We start from the raw sequence: 5,302 nt of genomic DNA, 5'->3' as shown, positions 1-5,302 counted from the left end.
AGGAGCTTTTAAGTTCTGGGGAGTAGCTGTGCTCCAGAAAAGATTCAGAGCCATTATCTTTTTAATACTTAGGGTTTTAGTATACTATAAAAGGCTTTGCAGAAAATAAAGCTTTTATAATTGTTATCAATTATGATCAATGATAATTAAATATTAAATGTGCCCACAGCATTTCTTTAGTAGGCTGCATTGCATATTAGAAGCAAGTTGGTGAATTCTTCTGACAATGGAGATTCTCCAAAGATACTTTAAAGTTACACTCATACAGGAATTTATCAAAGCCTAGGAAAGAGGGAGGTTGTGGTATTGCATTATTAGTCACAAGGTCTGCTAGAGCAGAACCCGCTGGTGCTAACTTTCACAAGGCTCACAGGGGTAGCATTATTGTGACTAGGGTGTGAAATCCTTACCTGTCATTAAGCTGACCCTAAGCAGAGCTGCTTTATCTTTACTGTAAACATTTATCTGGTTCCTGTAAGGCCTTTTGAAGTCATTCCTTTGTTTGTGTCAGGTAACTTCAATGTACTTTGCCTGCTGTGACTTTCTACCCCCTTTATTTTCTGTATTCTTTGGCAAGAGAAAACATTATTGTAAAGTCATTTTTCTTATCCTCCCGGCTGATTGTTGGCATACTTGGAGCCAGCTGGCTGCCGGCTACTGCGGGTGGGGCCTTGGGGCATGCAGCTTTCCCTGAGCGTGGTGGCGTGGGAGGCCGCTGGAAAGCGGGCGGCTTTGTAGCTAACTCAGGAGAGGGCTGTGCTTGCCATTGCTCCCATGAACCTCTCTGCCTGTCACTGCCAGGAGTAGCCGTATGTCCCCCCACCCCACCCGACTAAGACTCAGGGTGCTCTGCTATCCTCGCTTGGGCTTTCTGGCCTACAACAGATAGGGCTGCCTTCAGCCTCTTCTGCTGAGAGGAAGGCCGAGGGTGGGCGAGGCTGAGGTGGTGTTCACCTTAAAGCACAATTTCAGCACCCTATTAAGGCCACTGTGGTGCTAACAAAGAATTATAAGATAAATTCATAAAGTTTGGGATAACTATAACAAAAATTGTGTCTTAAGAACCTGACAAAGTGTCTGTTCCTTCTTCAAAACAGCAATTATATTGGTTATTACAGAATATTAATAATTGATCTATTGCATACTGTCATTTTAAATAAAATTGACAATATCCCAAAGATAAGTTAAAAATTGTTTTTATGCATGCTTTTGTGTCTTCTATAAATTCATACATGCATGCATCCCAATTATTGTGTTTAAAAACAACCCCTCTATGGGAAATAAGTAGATGTGAATTAGTTCACACGTTTATTCTTTTGAATTTCCTCCTGTTTCAGCACAGATAATTAAGTTGTGTGCTGTGGGTGGTGTTTTAAAATGCTGAACAATCAAACCTTAATTTGTATATTGCTAGTCAATATTATATCTCAGAGCTCACAATTGCTTAAGATTATTCATCCCCCAGATGCTATTAATTCTCAAATTTGCAATTGCTTATGCATATACAACTCATAAGTAAAAATGCTGGATTTATATCTCAGGCAGTCTATACGTCCTACATATAAGATGGATTGGATATATAATCTCATTCTTTATATATTCAAAACAGTTATGGTTTAAGATAATATTTTGGTATTCTTGGAAAATGTGCATGTCAAATTGTAAATAAATTTTTTTTTTTTTTGCTCTTAGTGTCCTCAGTTCCTACTTGTTTCCACATAATAGTGTTAATTTTTGAGGACTTATACTTAATAAATTGCTGCAAATAAACACTCTTATTTCTGAGTTAATAAATAAATTATATACATATGACTATTAATAACTTTTCAACCTTTCTAGTTACAACCACTCTTCAAGGGAAACTATTGAAAGTGCAATTAGTCACTGCACATGTTACATTAATACTGACTATAACAGTCAAGTATTTGAGATGTTTTGTCAACAAGTTATTAATTCTCAAGGACAAGGTATTATAGAACTTTAAAACTTTAGCTTCTTAAAAGACAAAGAAGGGGGAAATTATATCCCCGTGCATATTATTTAATGTATTCCCGTGCACATTATTTAAATCATACTTTTATTTTAGAATTTTGTAATTTGGATGTCAAAGAACTTAATAAATGCCTTATAATATCTTAAAAGGATCTACTTATTGGCATATGGCTTGGTCCTGAACAGCTACCTTATTAGGAAAGGGAAAAGCATAGGTTCTCTCCACAGAACACTGCAGAAGCATGATGGCTAATTCATGTGACAAGCTGACAGGTGAGTTTGCTCAGTGCCCTGACTGTAGTGACAAGAAAGCTGAATTTGGGTTTTCAACCCATCCTTGCTTTCCATTTTTCCAGTTTGGACAAGCAAAGCTGCCTTGCTTCAAGCTTTTAAACCTTATGGTAAAAAGAACATCAGAGACTGTGTAATCTGACTTAGAAAGATTAGTCATATAAAAGAGTTATAGTGATTCTTCTCTTTCCCTCATGTGACCAGTTATTCTAACTCAATCTTAGACTGGTCTAGTAATAATTCCAGTGTTAGAGATTCATATTGAAGATAGCTAAACATTCTTATTTACCTAACAAAGTTAATTTGGAGCACAGCCTCCTCTCCCAGGAAGATTGCAGCCTTTCTGTGATTCTCAAGGCCAGCTCCTCCACACTGGCAGCTCAAGACCTAGCTTGATCGTTGTTAATTTGCAACTGAATGGAGTACCGGGACTTCTTCAAAGAAGCTTTTATACTGTTGCTTTTCACTGCCCCACCTTTGTTTCTCAAGCAGGTCAGCCACGCTGTTCAGCCTGACTGCAGCAGGTGTAAAGCCTTGCCTCCAACATTGCAGGTGACAGTTATTAATCTTCATCAAGAAGCATTCTAAGTACATATTGTGGCCTTTGTCTGAATTAGGAATAAGGTGTGCTTTGAGGGCTGGTTAGTCAATGACAGGCAACCAGATTTCAGAACCATATCATTCTAAGACAGATGTACATGCCAAAAGGCCGTGGCTGTTGATAACACACCACAGAGCCATGTTTGTGTGAAATATAACACAAACTAGCTGCATGTAGCCTCCAAGATGGAATTGGATGGTTCGGGAAAATCTGAGATCCTAAGACGGGCACAGCCGCCAGACACCATAACTCCCAGGCAGGACTATAGAGCATAAATAAATTTTATGCCTCAGTCCAGTTTTATTTGATATTATTTAAAGGGGGGGAAAATGTAACCTCCTTCAGCCTAGGCAGGCTGGTTCAGACTGTACGCCACTGACCAGGGCCACCTGCTGTGCTGCTTCTCTGACTCAACTAGTTTCTTTTGATGGGACACTGCCTGCCATCTGCCATGAGGCCGAACCGGTTCTCCAAGACTTTCCGGAGTTAACTACAACCCGTGAATCTGGTGAATTGGGGGATGGGTTTCCCTCTTTATAAGCACAGACTTTTTAATTAAACATTCACACCTTGAACAGACTAGCATGTCTTGGTTCCATTATTTCTCGACCCGCCCAGATTCCCTCTTCTTTTTCAGCTCCGGTTGCCTCCCAGGCTCAAACCCGGACATGAGAGCCATAGGCCGGCTCCAACAACATTGAAGAGAGTCAATGAAGAAGATATCAGAAGATTGAAAGACGTTCCAGGCTTGTGGAATGGTAGGATTAACATAGTAAAATGACACTCCTATCAAAGTAATGTAAAGATTCAAAGCAATCCCATCAAAATTCCAACATTATTCTACAAAGAACTTGAATGGAAAATTTTCAGCTTTATATGGGAACACAAAAAACTCAGAATAGCTAAAACAATCCTGAATAATAAAAGAATGGCTTTTATTCTGTATCACTGTCCTGATCTCAAGTTGAATTCAAGCACCATGGTAATAAGAACAGCATGATATTGGACTAAAAACAGCTATGTTGATCAATAGAATTAAATAGAAGATGAAGATATAAGTCCCTACACTAGTGGACACCTGATTTTTTTTTTCTCCCTCAGGGAGTGTGGCAGAGTTGTAGAGATAGGCCCCAGGGCAGATGGAAATGACCTGTCTGGATTTCCTCTGCTCTAGTATAGCCCTGTCTGTCCCCAGACCGGCACCAAGCAGCAGGCCTGGGAAAGATTTAGTGCTGGACACCTAATTTTTGACAAAGAAACAAAACAGTACATTTTGGAAAAAGATACAATCGTCAATAAGCAATGCTGATCAAACTACATACCTGCACATACAAGAATAAGAATAGATTCATTTATATCAGCCTGTATAAAATGTAACCCCAAAGAGATCAAGGACATCAACATAAAACCAGACATCCTGAATCTGGAAAGGATTTTCTGAGTAGGATCTCAATAGTTTTGGCATTAAGACCAAAAACCAACAAATGGATCTAATGATGTTAAAAGTTTCTATTACAGCACAGGACCCCTTCATTTGAGCAAAGAGGCATCATACAGAGCAGGAAAAATGCTTTACATGTGACTATACAAAGAACTAAAAAAAAAAAAAAAGGTACATCAAGGGAAAAAAACAATAAATATATAGAACTAAACATTTATCAAAAGATGAAACACAAATGGTTGTGAAGCACTTAAGAAGGGTCCACTTTCTTATCCCTCAGGTAAATGTAAATTAAAAGGCTTTGAGATTGAATCCTACCCAATTCAGAATGACCAAAATTTGTACAACAAATGGAAGCATATGATGGTGAGGATGTGAGAAAGGGGGAATACTATTCACTGCTGGTATGAGGGCCAAATATTCTAGCCACTATGGAAATCAGTTTGGCAGCTCCTAAACAATCTGAAAATAGATCTGTCTAAGATCCAACTGTACCACTCCTGGGCATATACATAGAGAACTCTATACCCTACTACAGGAATTCTTGCTGATCTGTATGCCTTCCTGCTTTATTCATAATAGTAAAAATTGGAAACAGTCTAGATGTTTACCAACTGGTGAATGGGCAATGAAAATGTGATACATTTACACAAGAGAATATAATATGCTTTTAAGAAAAAGGAGCTTAGGAAATTTGCAGGTGGACAAAGCTAGAAAACAAATCATTGGGTGTGAGATAACCCAGACCTCAAAATATATGTTTTTTTCTTACATGTGGACATTAGCTGTTATGCTTCCAATATGCTATTCAGTAGCTGAATAACCACAGAGGTGTGGTTCCTAGTAAGGACATGGAGAGGACCTTCCAAGGAAGGGAAGAAGAAAATAACATCATGGAGGTATACTGAAGAAACTAATGGTCTAAATTCAGAGGCTCATGTTTGCATAGCTAGAATATACACATGAAGCTATCTCCA

General features: G+C 38.6%; 1 non-coding gene across 1 annotated transcript; it reads right to left on the bottom strand.

Moving 5' to 3' along the window:
* Positions 1-3,986: 3,986 nt before the first annotated feature.
* On the bottom strand, positions 3,987-4,117 carry LOC115032437 (small nucleolar RNA SNORA55). Its single transcript, XR_003838114.1, has one exon. It is a non-coding gene; the product is annotated as a small nucleolar RNA SNORA55 (small nucleolar RNA).
* Between the last annotated feature and the right edge of the window lie 1,185 nt (positions 4,118-5,302).

Source organism: Mus caroli, unplaced genomic scaffold, assembly GCF_978045245.1.
Source record: "Mus caroli unplaced genomic scaffold, Mus_caroli_1 scaffold_1, whole genome shotgun sequence".
Lineage (NCBI taxonomy): Eukaryota > Metazoa > Chordata > Mammalia > Rodentia > Muridae > Mus > Mus caroli.
This window is presented reverse-complemented; position numbering and strand designations above follow the sequence as displayed.